The sequence below is a fragment of the Odocoileus virginianus genome, chromosome 26 (genome assembly GCF_023699985.2).
Source record: "Odocoileus virginianus isolate 20LAN1187 ecotype Illinois chromosome 26, Ovbor_1.2, whole genome shotgun sequence".
Classification (NCBI taxonomy): domain Eukaryota; kingdom Metazoa; phylum Chordata; class Mammalia; order Artiodactyla; family Cervidae; genus Odocoileus; species Odocoileus virginianus.
The window spans coordinates 19,033,587-19,055,156 of NC_069699.1; the positions used below are offsets into that span (position 1 = coordinate 19,033,587).

A 21,570-nucleotide genomic window follows, 5' to 3' on the forward strand; every position below is an offset into this window, starting at 1 on the left:
GTAACCTGGGAGGATGAAAGAATTCAGCCTCTTGATTCTGGTTTCCTAGGTGCATGTGAATGTCAAAACTCATCAAGCTATATACTTTAAATGTATGTAGTCTATTGTGCATCAATTATATATTAATAAAGCCTAAAAAGCAGGATTGGGCATGATTCTGGTCTGGTTTTTAAGGAAAACATTTTAAACACACACACACACACACACACACACACACATACGTAATCAGATACACGGGGCTTCCCTCGTGGCCCAGACAGTAAAGAATCTGCCTGCAATTCAGGAGCGCTAGGTTCTATCACTTTGTCGGGAAGATCCTCTGGAAAATGGAATGGCTACCCGCTTCAGTATTCTTGCCTTGAGAATCCCACGGACAGAGGAGCCTGGCAGGCTACAGCCTATGGGGTCGCAGAGAGTCGGACATGACTGAGCGACTAACACTTTAACAGATAAATGCATGACAATGTGACTCACAAGGTCCTGTGTGATCTGATCCATGACCTTCTCCCCAGCATCATTTCTCACCACCCACCCTAACCCTCCCTGTCGGGCACAGAGTGTCACTTCTCTCGTTTCCTCCCTGGCCTCGCACCGTCTCTCACCCCTTGGCTTTCTCACTTGCTCTGTGTTTCCTCCACCTGGAGGAAAGCTGTCTCAGCCTCCACCTTCTCTTCTGGTCTGAATCCTCTTGATTCTTTTGGCTAAGATGTCCCCTTCCTTCCTCAAACCACGGGGTTTCCCTTTGGCACTTGGTATTGTAATTGTTTAATATGTTTTCTCTACTCTTACCTTGTAAATTTCATGAAGGCAAAAGGCTCTATGTCTTCTACAGCTGAAGGTATTCCTAATCTGGAGTCCCAAGTCTGGCATGTGGTCGGTATTCACTAGACATGCATTTGAATGAAGGACCAAAATGATATTTTAAGAACTACTGAGCAAGCACTATTTCTATACTAATACTTTATTAAGGAAAAAACTCCACACATAATTAATATTCTCCAATATGCAGGCAACTATAATGTTAAGAGTGATTATTGAAATAGCATGTCACATAAGTGGTTAAGGATATATTTACAGCCATTCAGACCTGGTTCTACCAGTTGCCAGGTTATGTTATCTCTCTATAATGGAGGTGATGGTATTGGGTCATTGTTATGAAGTGTCAATCGGATAAAGCATGAGGTGTGCTCAGTATGGAACCAGCACACAGCAGGTGTGTCACTATTATTATCAGTTTTATTATTATTATTGGACTGGCATTGTCATTCAGATTGGTTGAATATCAACTGTCAGCCAAAAGCTCACATTTATCTGGTTCTCCTCCTCTTGCCAAGCATCACTCATATAGTACCTTAGTTGCCCTTTGCAGGAACCTTGCGGGAAGTGAAACAGATATTATTATTACCCATTTTAAAAGGAAACTGAGGTCCAGAGAAGCTAAATGATCTCACCCAAATTGCAGAGAAGGTGAACAGTGGCACAATGGGTCAAACCTGAAACAGTTCAGCACCCTACAAAGGGTACTTGCTGGGTCTTGTCTGCTCCTTGGACATGAAAGTGACTGAAGGCCCCTGCCAGGTGGAACCCTGCCTCCTCTCCTCAAGTTCCCATCCCTGCCCCCCCCCCAAGTCAAATCTCCTGCACCCAACAGAGGTCCGATCCTCCCCTCTCCTCTCACCTCTGCCTCTGCATGCGCACACACACAACTGCACCCTTTTTCTCTCCCTCACACTATCTGCTCCTCTATTTCCCAAGATGCCCCTCCCTCTGAGCTGATCCTTTTCCACAAAAATACTGAAATATCATTTGATTAAGCAAAGCGCTTGACCCTCTACCCCCTCCACCCTGCTCAATAGGACCTAGAGACCTAGGTCAGAGAAAGACGCCCCTAACCTGTCTCTCGCCTCATTTATCTCAGAACTGGGAAGATTTGCTGTGTTTGCCCAGCACAAAAATTTGTTCGATGGTGTGCTTAATTTTATTTTCTTCCTGAAATTCAAATAAAAAATAAATTTCACTAAAACCCTGGTTTCTGGGTTCTCTCAAAAAAAAAGGGTGGGGTGGGATTGGGCAACAAGGGCTCCTGGGTCAAACACAGCAGCAAGAAGCCCAAGTAGAGACATGGCTGCCCCCGTAGCCAGGCCAGACTGTTGCTCTGTGCCAGAATCCACCAGGCTCCCGAGTTTGCGTGACTTGTCTGGCCTCTGGAAGGATTTGAGGTTGTAATCCCTGCTCTGGCCGTGTAACCCAACTGGCCGAGGTTTTACGTCAGTCTTCTTTCTTCCCTTCTCTAAGTGGAAAGACCCAGTTTTAGAGACTCATTTTCCACTGATGTAAATTATACTACCACCCCAAATTAGATAGCAGAAGCAGTTACATGAAGTTTGGTTTTCAACATATTTTCCACCCCAATGCAAAAATGTTATATGGCATATTTAGAATCTTTCCCCGTCTCACAGTAAAGGTTTTTTTTCATTACAACTGAAATTCCCATTATTCGACTACCTACCATGTGCTTTAAAATTTGGAGGTGATTCTAGCTGATTCCAGAACTGGAACTGAAGAAGCCTAACTTTCAGCAATGTAGCCCCTAATGTCATCTGATTTAATGCTCATTAGTTGAATTGCTCTTTAGTTCACTGTTTGAAGTTCAATGCACATTTTCAAAGGCAGTTGAGTTCCTCTTAAACTCTGACACCATTTTTTCCGCCTCTCCTACTTTGCAAATTAGCTGGCCCTCAATTTCTTCCAAGGGCCCTTAGCACTGAGCAAAGAGGAGGTGGTCCTCACTGTGTAAACTTTCTCTCTCACTGCACCAGTGATCAGCCACCTGATTTGTTTTCACCTAAGGAGTCCCCAGCAAGCACCATCTGAAAGAGCAGAGAAAACCCTAGTGAAGTGCTTCGCAAAGTGTGGTCCTCGTAGCATCAGCTAGCATCACACATTTGGGAGCTTGTTAGAAATGCATACACTGAACCCTAGCCTAGACCTGTGGAATCCTAATTTGCATTTGAATAAAATCTCCAGTTGACTCATTGATAAATATTGGTTGGCCAAAAAGTTTGGATTGTTCCATAAGGTGGAACATTTTGGCCAACCCAATGAAACCAGGTAATTTCTTTAGTGAAAAGGACCCTGAAGTAAATAAAATAGAGAGTGACATGAGAGGGACTGGGAATAGACTACAAAGATCAGCTGCTCTCAAATCTTTTGGCATCAGAATTCACCTATATTTTATTTATTTATTTATTTTTAATTTTTTTGCATTTATTTATTAATTTATTTTTTTTTCATTTATTTTTATTAGTTGGAGGCTAATTACTTTACATCATTGCAGTGGTTTTTGTCATACATTGAAATGAATTAGCCATGGATTTACATGTATTCCCCATCCCGGTCCCCCCTCCCACCTCCCTCTCCACCCGATCCCTCTGGGTCTTCCCAGTGCACCAGGCCCGAGCACTTGTCTCATGCACCCAATCTGGACTGGTGATCAGTTTCACCCTAGATAATATACATGTTTTGATGCTGATCTCTTGAAACATCCCACCCTCGCCTTCTCACCTATACTTTTAAAGAGTGCTGAGTTTTTTTTATGTGGCTCATGTGTGTGTATGCTCAGACACTAAGGCATGTCTGACTCTTTGTGACACCATGGATTATAGCCCGCTAGGCTCCTCTGTCCATGGGGATTTCCCAGGCAAGAATACTGGAGTGGGTTGCCGTTTCCTCCTCCAGGGAATCTTCTTGACCCAGGGATGGAGCCCACATCTCCTGCATTGCAGGTGGAATCTTTACCACTGGGCCACCAGGGAAGTCTTAATGTGGGTTATATCTGTTAGTATTTGCCATATTAGAAACTAAAACTAAAAATATTTTTAAATATTGTAATTCATTTTAAAATAGTAGACATTACCTATTAACATATATTTTATTAAAGTAGCTGGAAGAGTGGCATAGTTTCATATGTTTGCTGGTCTCTTTAAATATTTTACCTTAAGAGAAGATGTCTGGATTTCATATCTGCTTCTGCATTCAGTCTTTTGCAACATCACATGTCATGTGGACTTTGGAAAACTCCACCGCATATGTGGGAAAGAAATCGTGAAAAAAACAAATACCGCCCCCCACGTATTGTAACAAAGATAGTTTTGACTTTGCCTATCCAGCCCCCCGCCCCCCACAACACACACAGAGGGTCCCACCGAGACCACATTTAGAGCTGGAGATGCAAAGTGATCTAGCAGTGGAGAAAGGCCTCCCAGTGGGGTGGCGTTTAAAAGGGTGCTCTCAATGATAAAAGAGTCCTAAGGGGAAGACTTCACACTTCAGACAGCATAGAGATCGTGCAGTGAGGGTGTCAGTGCGCTTCTGGTCCTGACTTGGTCCTAGAGTAGCTGCAAAAGTGATGCCAGTTCCCTTATCCTCTCTGAACCTCAGTTTCCTGGTCTGTTGTATGAGGAGGGTGATCTCTAATGTTCCAGTCCCCACCCCACCCTCCAAGCATCTGGGAGGTCCCAGCGGGAACATTGGAGCAACCCTCCCACTTGCCCAGCAGAGGGCGATGGAGACCACCCCTGGCTGGATCACCTCCACCTCGGAGGCCCTTCGCTGCCTTCACCCCCCAGACAGAAGGTTCCCTCGTGATCGGGGCGGTTTCCTTGGCACCAGCTGGCACCAGGTATCTTGGGCAACCTGGGCTGTCCCCGGGGGATGAATGCGAGCCGCCAGAGCCCTTCACATTGCTCCAAACGTGGCCAGGTTGGGATGCTCGGATTCTCCCTAGAAGTCTGTCTGGGAAGAGCAGAGAGAAAGAACTGGTTTGGGCAAAGACACATTCCACCCACCCACCCCACCCCCACGGGGCTGGTCGCTGCGGAGCCACCCAGGAGCTGTTGACTCCTCGCTGGGAAAATCGGGCGGGGTGGCCGGAAGGGAACAAGACAGAGCACTGCGCCAGCTCTCCCTGGGGGCTGCCTGCCTGCAGGCGCGGGGCCACGCTTGCATCAGCGCTGCCAGGACCCGGGCAGGGGCCGCCCGCGACGTCAGCTGCCTTCCCAGAAGAATTCCACCGCCTGCGGCCACGGGCCGGCCTGTGTGGGGGCGGGGGCTTTTGGTTTCAGAGGATGACACCACTCTCTCGCTGCGTCTCCTCGCTCACACTCTGTTGTCATGGAGACGACAGCATCCTGGCAGCCTTGGCAAGGCCAACCCGTCCTCGAGAAGTGACCCGGAGCTCGGCCCACTCAGGAAACCACTGGCTCTAGGATGCCTGCCCTAGGAGATGGGGCTGCGCGTCCTGGATTCTCCCCTGGGCGCGCCCTGTTGGGCCACCTTCCTAATTCCACAGGATTATCAAGATCTCAAAGCACTCTCGCCAAGGGTCTTAGAAACAACCCTTAAAAAAAAAAAAAAAAAATCGAAGCCCAGAGAAGAGCCCTAAAACAGCATGTACCAGATAGACCTTAGAATGAATCCTCTAAGATTTTGCTTTTTTCCTTGTCTGTCTTTCCAGAGAGCATTTTCTTATGATTCTCTTCAAAAGATTCTCTGGCTACAGCTTCACTTTGAGTGAAGCAATGTTTGTTTTAATTCGCTTTGGCAAGCTTGTGCCACTTAGAATGTGCCAGGCAGAGAGAATAGGGGGTGATTCTACAAATAGTACTAGCCAGCGTGCCTTTAACACTTTCAACCACGCAGAGAGGTACTCACTTAACCTTCCCTACAAGCATAGGAGGTAGGTCTTGTCCAGTTCTAGAAAAGGGAACTCAGATTATCCAATGAATCCGAAACTAGCTTGGAAGCCAAATCAGATCTGAATCCTAAACCAGGGATCTTAACCATTACCAAGCAGCCTCTTAAACCATCAGTTAAAATGGTGGCTATGACCTTTAATCTCTGGAATTAATGCATTTTTACTGCACTGAGACCATGCATTTAATTTTTGTGTGAAAATATATAACAACTGGGAAGGTCAGGACAAAAATAAACCTAAAGAATGAAGAATTCTATAATCATAATATAAATGCAGCAGCAGCTGCTGCTTCAGTCGTGTCCGACTCTGTGTGACCCCATAGACGGCAGCCCACCTGGCTCCTCCATCCCTGGGATTCTCCAGGCAAGAATACTGGAGTGGGTTGCCATTTCCTTCTCCAATAAATGCAGCTAACATTGGCTGAATGCCCATTATGCCAGGAACCCTCTATAATCATTACCACATTTGATAGAACTCTTTAAAGTCAGTTCTGTTACTTGGGTCCCCACTTTGCAGACAAGGAAACTGAGGCACAAAGAAATGAAGTGACTTGTCCTTGTATATCTGGTAGATTAATACTTAGTATTTAACAGAATTGTGTGCTGATCTAACGTAGGCATTCGGTAAAATCACACTCTGCTTGGGAGAGAATGGAGGACAGAAAACACAAACACCTCAAGAAAACCTCATTCATTCAGATCATTTCCATCTAAGATATATTAAATTTGAAAGCAGGCCAGGGTGGGGTTCCTTTTATTCCCCTGAGGGGAAAAAGCATTTCTAAGCAAGTCATATAAACATGCTGAGAATATTTCTGTGGGACATTTTAGAATTTAGAATGCACTTTGTACCCAGGATCTAACTTCATCTTTACGACACTCCTGAGAAGTAGTCAGAACCAGTCACTTTAGTCCCAGGTTACAGGTGAACTGCAAGAGGCTTTGCAGAGAAAACTTCTAACTGTTAAAGAAAACAAGTAATCTTTAAGGTTGCAAAAGTAAACCACCCACAAGAGATAAAAAGTGGAAGCAATCCAAATGTCCATTAACAAATAGATGGATAGATAAAATGTAGTGTATACATACAATGGACTATTATTTAATCTTAAATAGGAATGAATGTCTGACACAGGCTATATCATGGGTGAACCCTAAGGACATTATGCTAAGTGATAATAAACCAATCACAAAGGACAAATTGTGTGTGATTCCACTTAAATGATGTGTGGTAGACAAACTAATAGAGATACAAAGATATAGAGGTTATCAGGGACTGAGTGCAGAAGGAAAAAGCGAGTTACGATTTCATGGGTACAGAGCTTTTGTTTGGAAGAGTGAACAAGTTCTAGAAATGGATGATGATGATAATGTACAACACTGTGAATATACTTACTGCCCTTGATGTGTATGCTTAAAAATGATCAAAATGGTCAACATTGTATGTTTTATCACAATGAAAAAAATTGTTTAAAAAGAGGAAACTGCCTTAGCACTCCCCATTCTTATGTGACCTTTTCTTTTCAGAAGGGAATTCTCACGTGTTTATTAAAGCAGAAGTGGGTTAAACCCAGACCCATGTCTTAGCTTCACAGGGGCTGCTGCCACCACTTGAAAGTAAGAAAACATCACACCTTTAAAAATAGCTCATAATCGTGCGTTTTTGCTAACTACAGGAGCCTGGTATTCCCCTCAGGTATTCCACATGAGCAAGAGCTGGCTGGGAGGGGGCAGAAGCAGGAGTGAGTCACTGGTTTGGCAGGTGAGGTCATCGTGGGGTGACCGTCTGCGTCAAGCGGGCTCCTCACCTCCCACTTCTCCCATCTTCTCCCCTCAGGGGCAGCCAGGTCACCAGCCAGCTTAGCTGGAAGTCGAGCTGCTCCAGTGTGATGTGCGCTAGGAGACATTCCTCTCTATGACTCAGTGATTCAACACCCCAGCAGATGGGCTCATAAAGCCTCCGGTAACCAAAGCCAGCTCCGAGGTCAAGACCCCAGACTGCCAAGTCACAGTCTATAAGTAAAAGAGGGAAGACGTACATCCTTGGGAAGGGAGAGGAAAGAGCTTGTTTTTTGTTTGGTGGAATGCTAACTATCTAAGAAATGGTGGAATGGTTCTATTTATCTTGATTATCCTGATTAAGACAACTTAGGAAAGTGGCTCACAGAAAGGGACAGTAAATATTTGCTGAATGATTCTTACTTTGGAGGATTCAACTGCAAAGACAACCCCAAACTACAAGTAGAAAAATAGATATTCTTATAATACTTACTTTCCACCAACCTTGATTTTCTCACAGGGGGCCCCAGAATGGGGGCTTGATATATTTTCCTGGCATTCACACAGGTTTCATGCAGACAATTATAGTATTAACACCAAAAAAAACATAATATTTAGGCAGGTAACTAGGTTATTAAGAAGTGGTAATACGAAGGGACTTTCTTGGACACATTTGTACACTCATCTAGCAACCATTAGCAGAGGTGCCATGTATGTATTTAAGGTGAAAGAGAGTGAGAAAGAGAAAGTTTTTGATTTATTTATTTTTCCTTTTTTCTCTTTCATCTGTATGCTATTGAGTCAATACAGTATGGTTGAAGGCACTTGGGTGTTAGCATCAGACAAGCCCTGTATTAGTCAGTCAGAGACTCTTGGTTGAACTAGGTTCAAATCAGCTGGAAGGGGAGAAATTCAGGGGGTGACTTCAGGCACAGCTGTATCCAGGAGCCCAAGTGATACTGTTAGGGATCTGTTATTCTATATCTCTCAACTCTGCCTTCATGGGCCTGTGAGGTGCCCAAGAATCTTCCCAGGAGCTCTGGGCTTACATTTGCCTGGTATATCTTCTCTCCCATCATAAGTATCTCACAGGCTGAGAACCTTCCAGTCTGAGAAAGAGGTGGAAGCTGTTTCCATAATCAAAGGGAATGGTTGCTGGGCAGGTAAAAACAATGGGTGTCCACTCCCCGTGTGTAAATGTCTGCCTGTGGGAGAGAGGGGTTACAGTGCAGGTGCTGCTCTCCTGGGCTTGTCCATGAGTCAGCCCGCGGTGGCGAAATGTGTGCGCTCTGGACTCAGCGGACCGGAGTCGAAACTGGCTCTTCACTAGCTGTGTGGTCTCCAGCAGCTCACTTTGCAGTAATCATGCTAATAACTACCATGTTTTGAAGGTGAGACATGTGCTAGGCATTCGGTCTGTTAGCTCAGCGACTCAGCAGAGGAGTTAACATTGCCCCATCTTACAGATGAGGAAGCTGAGGGCCGGAGACAAGAAGTGGTCTACCTGTGGTCACTAAGCTGGTAGTGGGCATTACAGCCAAGGGCACTCTGACTCCACGTGGTCTCTCTGGGCCTGAGATGGAGGAAGAGAAGGAGGTGGAAGAAGAGGAATAGGAATAATAAAATGCCAACAACATATTACATATGCAGTAAATCTAGTTCACTGCAGCTGTCCCCCACCCCCTCTATTTTTTCCTTACTTCCTTTCTCTTTTTGTTTTTTTTTTGATCCCGTATTAGGGTCCTAGATTTCCCCCTCCACACACACATTTTTCCTTCCTTCTTTGACCCTCTCCCTTCCTTCTGTCCATTTTTCTTTTTAATTTTAAAGTCCTCACCTGGTCCAAGGTGACATTTCTGCATCACCAAGGGGGCAGGATAGACACTGGGACTTCCTTCATTTTTGCAACACTCACCACCCTGTGTCCCCACCCCCAGTGGAACCCACAGCCGTGAACGCCAGTGCAGCACCTGGGCCTGGCCAAGATCAGGCTCTAATTTCACTCAGGAAGCAGAAATCAAGGCAAATGGGATTCTTTCCATCCCCCACCTCAAGCCCGCGTGCTCACGTGCTCACTGATCTCTGCTTGAAAGCCCTACTGATTTGTTTAATCTGAATCCCCCCTCTGGCCAAGGTGGCACAGGTGCAGGGCATTTTCTCTCCCCGGAACCCTTGCCTGACCTCCCCCGACACCCCCTCCTGCTTGCCTGGGGAGCCCGCTCAGAGGCCTGATGAAAGAGAAAGGAAGTAAGCACCAGGCAAGACCGCCTTAGGGTTCTGTGATAAGCTCCTTTAATTTGGACTTGTCGTAACTAGAAATCAGGAGGAGTTGACACTCAGAACGGGGAGCTGGGCTCTACTCTGATCCTAGGCTAGGGCGAGGGCGGGGCTGCCCCTTGCACCCCACCCTTCTGGGCAGACTCAGGGGTGAGATCTGGAAGGTTGCTTTCTTGAGGAAGGGGGCGCGGGGGGAGGGGGGCAGCGTGGGACTTGGAAAGCATTGAACCTTTAGCTCCTTAGCAACCAGGTCCTGAAATGTTCTGGCCTCAGGGGCAGGAAGTCTGCATAGGTGACCGAGCTGGGAGGGTTCTGTCCCTCTCTGCAATCCCCGCACTCCCTCCTGAAGGCTCACCGAATGTGTGAGAGTGTGTGCAGCATGTTGCATGCACCCATGTGCCGTTTGAGGGCCTCACCCCCTGCCCAAGCCCCTCTGGCCACTCCCGATGGGTTCCGCCCCGAGGCGGGCCCTGCACTAGGATTGAGGGCCTCTGTTTGGGGGCAGCATGCTGGCAGCACTAGTTCACCTAGAAGGGAGGCTCTTGCGAGGAGAGGGGCGACGTGTGCAGAAAGGGGGGCAAGCGTGGCAAAGCTCGTGCTCATTAAGTACCAGCCTGACCCCAGAGACAGAGCACTCATCAACCCCCGTTTTGTAGATGGGGAAACTGGGAGTCCAGGAAGGAACCCGCTACCTGAGTGGTTTCATTTCACGGGCTTCAGTCACCCCGACAGGACCAGGCACCTGGGCACCTGAGTTCCTCACTCTGGGCTTCTCACACCTGAATGTGCTTACGCATCCCCTGGGGGAGCTTGTTAAGATGCAGATTCTGATCCAGCATCTGAGAGCCTGATTTCTAACCTGCTCGCAGGTTTAGGGCCACGTGAAGAGTGAGGCCTCAGTTTCAGGCAGGCTTTCCGCAGAGCTCCAAGCAGAGTGAGCTTCAGCTCACAGCTCCAGAGGCATGGAGCGGAGGCCTAGCGCTGGGCTCTCCAGCTTGAGATGTGCTGTGAGTATAAAATATCCACCCGGTTTTGCAGGCGTAGAATAAAATGATGTACAACATCTCTTGAATAACTGTTTCTCTTCATTACATGTCAAAATAATATGATGCTAGCTATCCTGGGTAAAAGGAAAGCTATTTTACAATTTATTTCACCTGCACCTCTTTAGTTTTTTAGTATGAGTACTAGAAAATTTTACATTATGCCGGGGATTGTGTTATATTTTCACCAAAGAGCTTCTCTCTAGATTTCTGAACCAGGCAGAGGTGATTTTGCCTGCCTTTTCAGCCCCCCACCCCAGGGAATATTTGGCAATATCTGGAGATAGGCTTAGTTGTCATACCTGGAGGGTGGGGGGGTGGGATGGGGAGGCAGGGGTGGCTGCTGGCATCCTATGAGCAGAGGCCAGGGATGTTGCTGAATATCCCACAGTGCACAGTCCAGCCTCTTACAACCAAGATTTGTCCAGCCCCAAATGCCCATAGTGCCAAGATTGGGAAATCTGGTTTCGAGTCATCCCTGGTGTCTCCGAAATGATTTATTTTCACTTATACATCGCTTTCTTCCCCTCTACCAGTATATGAGTCTAATGAAATCAGGGACGTCGCCTGCCGGAGTCTTCGGGACCAGCGCCTGGCATGAGGTAGGAACGGCGTCCTATAATCTGCGTTCATATTAATACAGTGTATTAATAACACAACATCTCTCTAAGCAGCTGAGCCAAACAAGTGGTTTGAATTCATCCATGGAAGTGAAAACAGGCCCACCAGCCAGGGATGGGCCTCAGAAGGCAGTGAGACCACTCTGCCCTCAGATCACACTAGGACGCGCATACTCTAAACGTCTCAGCTGGTTGGCACTGTTATTTGGCTGAGTGCATAGTCATCAATCGATCGGTGGCAGGTACTAACCCTGGGAGCAGAGGTAGGAATTGTCTGTGCAAGGCTGCTGCCCCACCCTGGCAGGCCTTTCACAGCACAGGCTGCTTTGGTTTCCAGTGACTCTATTTACTACCCAGTGGTTTCAAAGGCCTGACTCAGGCCATCTGATTGGGTGCTTTTTCTTAGTTGCCGAGCTTGTGGAAGCCCAGACCCAGGATTTTTGAGGAAGAGTCATCTCCCAGCTGTCTCCCTTTGCAAGAGCCTGGTGGGTGGGGAGGGCGAGGCAAAAAAAAAAAAAACTCGGGTCCACCCAGGGCGTGCAAGGGAACAGAATCAGGACAGATTAATTTCTCTTGTTCAGATAACTCTTTAATCTTCGATGTAAAGTCTTGCAAGCTGGTTCTGGGCCTTCTCCCTTTCTCACTTGTCACTCCCTGGGGTGGGGCCCAGTCCTGGTGGAAGCTGGGAGTCCAGGCTTGGCCCCAGAGGTGGGCTGTGTGATCCTGGGGAAGCGAGGCCAGCATTCTAGGCCTCTGTTTTCTCCCTTCTAAGAGGGCAGAGAGGGGAGAGGAGTGTGAGTTGTATGGTCTTTAGACCTTTCAATGCTTCCCTGTAGTCTGCAAGAAAAAGCCCCAGCCTCTTAGCACAGCCTGGCTTTACTGTCATCTTCCTGCCTCTTGACCTGCAATCCAATTTCTTGCCTCATGTGGTGGGAAATACATCCCAGGCTTTGGCCTAGGTGACCTGCCTTTGGCTTTGTCAGTGCGCCTTGCTGTCTCTTATTTTCTGGTCTTGGCACGTGTCGTTCTGCCCTTCCGTGGAGTGTTCTAGTGTAGAGCTTCAAAGCATGCTTGGTGGATCCCATGGCTCAGGCTGTCTGCCCTTGGAGAAGTTTCTTACCCTCTCTGTGCCTCTGTCTCCTCTTTTGGCCAATGAAGATAACACTGGCACCTGATTTCTAAGGTCACTGTGCCCGTTAAATGAGCTAATGCTTGTTAACAACACTGCCCCAGACCTAGAAAGCAACAAAGAAAACAGTCCCTGCTGCCGTTTGTATTCAGTCTAGAACCTGTTCTCACTCATGTCTCTGGAATCAGCTCATTTGTCACCCTCTTCAGGGAGCCTTCCTTGACTGCCCACCCGTCAGCTGAGGTGGCTGCCCCTTCTGGGTGTTCTGACTCACTCTGGCCTCAGCAGTGTCTCCACCTTATCACCTGGGTGGTAACTCCTTTTTGTTTGGCTTGCTCGCCTCCAAACACTGTCACTTCCTCTCGTTGAGGTTGGAAACAGATCACCTGCTGGCCTAAAACACAGGTGTGCATGAGCTGGTGTAGAGGGGAATCTGGAAACATTGTCAGACGATGCTGACCTTTGAAATGAGGATGATTCTCTAAAAAATTACATCTAGGAGAAGCATCTAAGAAAGCTCCTTTAAAAAATGAGAAGATTTTCACACAAAAACCTGGATTGCCTTTGGACGATCAGAAACGCTGCTGAGACAGTCACTGACATTGCCTACACCTGCAGGAATGTCATTTTTCGGGCAGGCACCTGCAGGCCTGACCCACCCTGATCAGCTCACACACTCTGCCCCAGAAATAAGGTGGTGATACAAGCCTATCATCTAAATTAGGAAACTTTGGGGAGTAAACGGGGGTGCTATTTTTAACCACAAATGAGGTAGACAGCCCAGGGGCAATCAGTGGTCCACACCCCTGCACTGTAGGGGAGGGGTCCTGGCACCTTTGCCTCTCACAGCACACATTTCCTGCCATGGAAATGCCCAGTAAGTCACAGTAAACACGACTAGCATTTCACATGTTCACTCATGCAGGCCTCCTAAGAACCACTTGAGGTGGGGACGATGAGGCAGGATGTGTTAGTAACCTGTCTCACCCACACAGGTGGAAAGGGGGAACCCAGGCTGTCTGAGTCTAGAAGCCTGTGTGTTGGCTAAATCAACAATCTTCTGTTAAGAGTCGTCCCAGCTCTGAAAATCTGTGGTTCTTGGTTGGTGTTTTTTTTTGTTTTTTTTTTAATCTTTATGGATTTATTTGGCTGTGTCAGATCTTAGTTGCAGATCTTTGATCTTGGTTGTGGTATGCGGCATCTTTAGTGGCGTCATGTGGGATCTGGTTTCCCGACCAGGGATCAAACCTGGGCCCCCTGTATTGGGAATGTTTATAAAAAAAAATCTGTGGTTCTTTTCCTTTCCTTTCCTTTCCCTTTGTCTTCTCCCTCCTCTCCTAAGTCTCTCCCTCATCTTCTCTTGTTCTTCTTTCTCTGACTTGTGTTTCCTTCTCTCCCCCTTCTGACTCCCACCCACCCCTCACTGTCTGTCACACTACCTCTTGCTGGTTCTCCGTCTCTCCATCTTTGTGTATCTCCATGGCTTGCTTTTGAACTGTCTGTCTTTCTCTTAGTCTTGCTAGACTCTCTCATTGTGGACAGAGGTACAAAGGCCCCCACTGTGAGATCAGAATCCAGCGGCTGGGCCCCTTCACACCCCAGCTCTGGCCTCTGCTGTGGTGCCGACAACCGGCTGGACGATTTGATGGTTTTCAGTGGACATGCCTGCGATAGAGAAGCGGGGCTGGGCTCAGCCTTCCGTTACAGGAGATGGACAATAGGGAAGGTTAATGGGACGTCTTTGTGCTTGGCCAGAGGACAGTAACTGAAGCACAGTGGTCACAATAAGCCATGCCTCTAATTGGATGATGATCACCCCACATGAAATAAGTGTCTTTTGAAAGGAGAGGTGGTCTGGGAAAATTGTTTTGAAGGCAAGGAAGAGGGCAACTGTTTCTTAAAAGAGGACAGGAGAGAGTGATGCTCCTTCCAAGCAAAGTGGGTGAAGAACTGTGGGGAAAGCACAGCGGAAGGGGAGAGAGAGGAGAAGGGAAACTGAACAGGGGCCTTGGCAGCCCCAGGAGGAGGTGCTGAGAAAGGGGCCCAGAAGGGAAGGGGTGACCGATTTTTCAACATTCCCAGTGAGACTTCAGCAGCTTCAGGCTTAGGCAGCCACTTGGTTGGCTGTGCTCAAAGGATATTGCCTTTATTGAGGAGAGCAGGAGGGGGCGACCTGGAGAAAATCGCAGATGCCAGGCTTAATTCCCAGCCTGGGCCCCACCCTTTTTTCACCTTGGTTTCCAAGTGGGTGTTCCGGCCACTGGAGGGGAAGTGTTCAGGCAGAGTTGGCTGGTGGCGGTGAGTCAGGGCCCCACCCAGGGCCCTGGCAGCCCCAGGGGGCCTCTCGCCTACAGGCCTGGCAGCAGCTGCTGGGTGTTATCAGGAGGGGCCTGACAGGCCATTCAGATTCCCTCCAGATGACCTGTGGCCGCGGAGTCCAGCTCCAGAGCCCTGTGGTTCTGCTGGCTCCATTTGATCTGGCCATCTGCTGAGGGTTTGCAATTTCAAGGTCAACAGTGCAAGGGGAGAAAGCCTTGTGGGGCGATAGGCCTAGCTGGAAAGGACTGTCACCTAACAGTTTATTACCCACCTCCCTTCAGTCAGAAGCCCTGAGAGGGCGGGAGTCCTTTTGTGGGCCCCACTGCATCCCTATGTGCTTGACACGAAGGCTCGGATCCAGTAGGTGCTCCGTGATGGAATGAATTAGCTGTGCCTTCAAATCTCCCTGCTGCCCCTGACCAACTGTGTGACCCTGCCCAAGTCCCTTAACCTGTCTGAGCTGCCACTTCCGTCATTAGTACAGTGGGGTAAAGCCAGGAAAAGTGTAAACTCGGGGCATCATCGCCCTCCTGCCATGAAATAAGGTAGCTCTCTGGGGGTGGAGGGGGGGCATCCAGTCTGTAGCTGTTGCTCAGATATGGGGGGAAATGCGCTCGGAGGAGATGCTTTCATGTTTGGAAAGTGCAGCTTCTGCGGCGGGTAGTTCCAGGTGCGTCTTACAGATGCTACTTTTTAGGAAGGCGGTGTGGTTATGTGGTTAAGGGTGCTTGTTCTGGAGGTGCCATACCTGGCTTCAAATCCTGCCTCCACCCCTGACTTCCTCTGTGGTCCTGGGCACGTCACTTGGCCTCTCTGAGCTTATTTTTCTGTGTGTAAAATAGAGTGGTCCTGAGGTTTCGGGGAGCTCCATCCCAGGCTGACCCTGGCACAGAGGAAACCCTCAATGTATGTAAACTGTGATCACTAGTTTCCATCCCTCAACCCCTTGAAGCAGACAGGACTCTCCCCAGGGTGCAAAAGAGGAAACCAGAGCCGGCCAGGTGGGGAGGCGCGCCTGTCGGCAGAACCCTAACTAGATACCCCCCTGCTCCCGAGGCCCACCACAGTTGCCAGAAATAAGGTGACGTATGGCCACCCCTGCCTCCACCCGCTGCCCCCGGGGAGAAGTGAAACACGAACCGAGCGGGGTAAGAAAGAGGAGAAGGAACCAGCTGAGGTGCGGACTGGCCAGCGGCCCCGGGTCCTGCCAGAAGGACAGTCTGGGGCAAGGTCAAGTCCAGGTCGGTGAGAGGGTGGAGGCAGTGGGAGGATTGTGTGACAAGAGGGGTCTGGTGGCTGAGCTGGCGAGGGGTGAAGCACTGGTCCCAAGAATGCGGAAGGAAGCCCTTTTATCAGCATTCACAAGAACAGAGAGGGAAGTTGTTTGCATCTGGCCAGATACCTCAGCTGTGACCTCCTGTCTCTAAGGAGAGGGTCCCTGCAAGCGCTGCTTTCAAAACTCTCTCGGGAGAAAACTCATGGCCCCGATTCTTAGAAATTGCCCTCATCCCAACGCAATAAACAACTTAGCGGCTTTCTGACTTTCTGACCAGCAGCCAGGGCTTGACCTTCCTCTTGGTAGACCTTCAGCCTCTGAGTTGGCATGCCTATGCTTTCACCCTACCCATTTTACAGATGAGAAAACTAAGGTTTAAACCTGGCCTCGGGTCCTAGCACTGCCATTACTAGCTCTTGGGTCCCAGTGGCTCGCCAGCCGGGCCTGGTTTCCCTTTCGTTTAGGACTTATCTTCCTTTCTGTCCTTCCGCCCTTCCTGAGCAAAGGGTGTGGAATTCTAAGACAAAAAGTCACCTGATCAAGTGGTGTGGATTAGCCAACACCCCAGCCCTGAGGTCAGCCTCTGGAAGCAATTTAAGATGGCCCAGGGATCTGAGACTCCACACTCCCACAAGCAAGCAGAAGTATTCCCTCCCACACGAGGCTGCCTCCCTTCCTGAGCAGTTCTGCTCTGATTTCGTGGGTGAAGCAGCTGTGCTTTCTGCAGTGCTCCAATGCCAAGCTCGTCGTAAGTCTTAGACCCGGCAGGATCCTCCGTCAGGGATCACTGTCCCAGCCTGTAATGAGCACCTTCCATGGGCCAGGCTGCACTCAACAGTAACCACCTCTCCCCTCATGCAACAACCCTCAATGAGGCAAACTGTTCTTATTCCCATATTGCACCCCTGGAAAGCTGGGGCTCAGAGAGGCACCTTGTCCAGGGTCATGCAAAAGCAGAGATCCCAATCCACTCTAAATGACTCCTCTAGATAGAGCTGCTCCATTTAAATCAACACCCGAGTGGATTAACTGTCATTTTCCTTCTTTTTTAATTAAAAACATTTTCCCCCTGTAATGAATATGCATTGCTTGGCGTTTTGAAAGGGAGTAGCCCATGGAAGCATTTACAGATAATTTGCTGTGTCATCTGGAATTTGATTTAAACTAATCCAGTTTGGGGAGGGCTATAAATAAAACAAGATTGTCCATGAACTGATTGTTCTAGAAGCTGAGTTGAGGTTCTCTAGACTGTCCTCTCCCATTGTGAACGTGTTTGAAAATGTCCATGGTCAGATAAAAATCTAGTCTAAATTTAATGCTTGCAAAGTAGTGAATTCGGGATAAATGAACTGGCCTGGGACAGGCTGTGTGCTCAGAGGCAGAGGGGCATGTTGCCTGCCCTACAGCTGAAAGCATTTTAAGGTCACTTGGAGAAGGCATTCATTACAGCCTCCTGGGTCTGCTCTCCTTAGACCACAAGGTCCCTCTTTGCATCCAAGAGAACAGTCTGCCCCAAATGGGCAGCCGAGTGAAGATGGCATGTCGGGGTTCCCGCAGCCACACTGTGGTTTTATGATGAAATTTGGCACCGAATGTGGTTCACGTTCAGCCAGTCAGGAGATTTGAGGAATCTTTTATAAATGTTACCAGCAAAGGCACAGTGGCTGCCTGTGTCCAGGGCCACCCAGAAAATTGGAGAAGATGAGACCTCTGACGTTCACTTGATGGCCACATGTCTGGAAGTAGCCCCTCTCTGCATATCCCCGGGGGCTCAGTGCTTCTACCTTTGTCCACTGTTGCCCTGGGAGCTCCACTTTCCTGCGAGATTCCCTCTGAAACAAGGAGATCTTCTCTGTTGACAGCCTTTCCTGTCTGTATCTGTTCCTTTCTCAGACAAGTGGCATCAGCTCTCCATTGGCCTTCATTATATTGAGCAAGTGTCATTTATTTATTCAATAATGATTTCTTGAACACCAACTATATGTACTGCGGTTACAGCATTGAGCAAATAGATAGCATGACGGGCATGTGCTGCACATAACATGCATGGTACCCACGCTCCAAGAGCTTCTAATTTCGCCGGGGAGAAAGGCAGTCATCTGCTGTTAATACTACTAATCATTTCATTACAGTTCTGACAACTGTTTTGGAGAGGCTTTGGGGCTTTGAGGGCAGATGAGAAAGAACATGATCTGATGAAGTGGGAACATTCAGGATTCAAAGAAGGCTGTTTAGAGAGAATCATGTCTAAACTGAGATCTGGAGATTGGAGGTATTTGATGTCCAAACAGAGAAAGAGAATTATTCCGGACAGAGGGGAACAGTGTATTCAAAGGCCAGGCAAGCATGACTTATTGAAGGAAATGGAGGGATAGTGTATGGTCTGTGGAGTATTTGAGTACAAGGGGAAAGGAGATGGTGGTAGATTATGAAGGGTAGGTCAAGGACGATAGAGAACTCATGAGAATGTGCCTTTGAGCAGGGGAGGTGATGTTGTCCTTTTGAACCTAAAATGATCACTCTGGTTACTGTGGGGCGCTGAGTTGATCAGAGTAGGGAAAATGCAAAAGCTGCAGGCCTGGGCCAGCTCATGTGTCACATTTGTGAGAATTAGGAGAAAGTATCCACCCCCGCCCCCCACCCCCAGGAAAGACACAGGTCTATAGACACGTGCTTACAGAATGGAACCTGGTCTTAATTTTGGTGCCCACTAGCTCTACGTCAGAACCCTTGTGCAGTGAACGACCTGTGCAAATGTATGCAAATGGCCATGGATGGACTCTGAGAACAGAGAAATCAGAAGACGGTAGAACATTTGCTGACACATCTGCCTCGTCCTCTTCAAGCACCTTGAATTCTGAGTTCTGGAGCTCAAAATTTGTGTTTGTAACCCCAGTGCACATAGAAGATGCTACAAATGTTTGCTGACTGAATTCTTCTTTGGCCTATTTTTTTTTTTTTTTCCTTAAGACTTTCTGTCATCTTGTTCTCTTCTTCTAAATTCATAGTGGCTTCCTGTTCACACACACCTGCTGGGTGTTAGGAGGCACTGTTAGGCACTTGACCTTTTTAGTCCTCTAAACATCTTCTCTGTCCATTCGACAGAGACCAGGCCAGGGTCACATGGCTCGGGAAGGTGAACAGGGATCGTTCTAAATCCTTGACAGGCTTGTCATGCTGTGTGTGACTCTATCAAGTCTTGTGGGCGGGTGGGAGCAGAAGGTGGTGGCATGCCTTCTGGTAAGGAGTCTTATGGTTGAATCTCTATACTTTGAATCTTAGAATGTCAGAGTTGAAAGGGACCCCTTTGGGGCCTCGTGTTAGAGATGGGCCCCCGAAGCCCCAGAGAAGGGCTGGAAATTGTTCAAATGTCATTGAGTTAAGTCAGAGGCAGAGCAGAACTAGGAACCAGGTCCCTTAACAGGTTTGGAAGAAAAAGATAGACATCAGAAGTGGAGATTAGAAGAGAGAGACCAAGGTAGGGATCACTCTCTAGGGATCGTATCTGACTGTGATGGGTATCAGTGAGGCAGCCTGGGTTAGCTCAGGACAACAGAGTCCTAGGTGACTGTGTGAAAGAGAAGAACAGGCGGAGGAAACAGAACTTCCTCAAGGACTGAAGCAGGCCTCTAAACTGGAATTCATTTGGATCCAGCCTGGCCATAGACTTTCTTTTTAAAGTTTTTTTCTTTGAATTTTTTCCAAATTGGAGGATAATTGTTTTACACTGTTGCGTTAATTTCTGCTGCACGGCAACGTGAATCAGCCATAAGTATACACATATCTCCTCCCCCCCAACCCCACACCCCACCCCTCTAGGTTATCACAGAGGACCGAGCTGAAATGTTTTATTGTCGTATATCGTTGCTTTATGATGTTGTGTTTAGTTTCTGCGGCACAGCAAAGTGAATCATTTATGGCGGCGGCGGGGGTGGGGGAGTGGTAGGAACTGGGTGATTGGGATTGACATATATACACTACTAAACACAAAACAGGTAACTAATGAGAACCTACGGGCCAAGACACAAAGTTGACTTTCGTGTTCCGGGCTGATGGCCAGGACAGTGTTCACTGTCACCAAGCCGCTGTGAACGGCCACCAGGAGAGGTCAGAGAGAAGGCCTGGTTCCTCTCCCTGGGGCCTGCGGCCCAGGTGCCCTCTGAGGGCCCCACTCCAGTTCCCAGTTGGTGCGGGCTTGGGGTTTTCCTGCCTCTGGGTCTGTATCACAGCCCCTCTTATGTCACATTGCTTCAGGTCCCACTAAGCATTGCTCTGAGCTGGAAAATCCCTCGGAGCCCGCCTAGCAGCCCATGATCGTAGCAGCAGGAAACTGTGACAGCGAGGCTCCCAGGGTATGAGGTTTGTTCTTGGTGTGTGGTTGGGAGGGTGGGGCGGTGTGGGGGTGGAGTGGCATGGGATGTCAGGAGAGAACAGAGAAATCCCCAAAGAAGGAACCCCTCAGGCAGTTTCCGGCCAGTTTTCTTTTCTAAAGCGGCCTTTGCTTCCAGCCCCAGGTCTGTCTCTCTGCATTGGGTCTTCATGGAGCCTCTTGGGGAACATCTCAGGTTTCCGAGTCTAGCATCTCAATTCAGGGACCGCAACTTCTGTGGTTTAGTAGTAGTAGCAATGGTAAAAATGTAAGTAATAGTTGTCATTAATCAAGTCTTTCATAGATGGCAAATTCGGTATGCAGTAGGGTACCCAGCACACAGTAAGCCCTTTATTGATCGCAACTTTTATTTTTTGTTTTTTACAATTTTTATTTCATTTTGGAGTATAGCTGGCAACCCACTCCAGTATTCTTGACTGGAGAATCCACATGGACAAAGGAGCCTGGCAGGTTATAGCCTATGGAGTTGCAAAGAGTCAGAAATGACTGAGCGACTAAGCATACACACACATAGCTGATTAACTACATTGGAATATAGTTGATTAACAATGTGTTAGTTTCAGGCGTATAGCAAAGTGATTCAGCTATACATATACCTGTATCTGTTCTTTTTCAAATTCTTTTTCCACTTCTTAGGTTATTACAGAATATTGAGCAGAGTTCCCTGTGTGTATATGTCCGTCCCAAACTATCCCTTCCCACGAATGGCAGCTTTATTCTAACACATCCACCGAAGAAGCAGGTATGAGTCTCATTTTACAGATGGGAAAACTGAGGCTCGAGACCACGAGTCACTTTCTCAGAGTCCTTGAGTTACTTGTTCATCCACTGACCCAACCGTTACTTACTGGGTCCCCGCTGTGTAGCGGCCACTGTCCTGGATGCGGCAGAGGGAGCTCGGAGCACGGTCCCCGCCTCCCACTTACAGGTAGACCTTCTTGAGGAGTCCGCTGTGAGCAGGTAAGTGCATCAGCAAGGACAGTGCC

The 21,570-nt window shown here is 48.2% G+C and overlaps 1 long non-coding RNA gene across 1 annotated transcript in view; it reads left to right on the forward strand.

The window, feature by feature from the left end:
• Nucleotides 1-11,341: 11,341 nt before the first annotated feature.
• Nucleotides 11,342-21,570, forward strand: part of LOC110151446 (uncharacterized) — a 176,858-nt gene continuing 166,629 nt past the window's right edge. Inside the window, exon 1 of the long non-coding RNA XR_011483675.1 lies at nt 11,342-11,452. This is a non-coding gene — a long non-coding RNA (uncharacterized lncRNA). The remainder of the gene's footprint in view (nt 11,453-21,570) is intronic.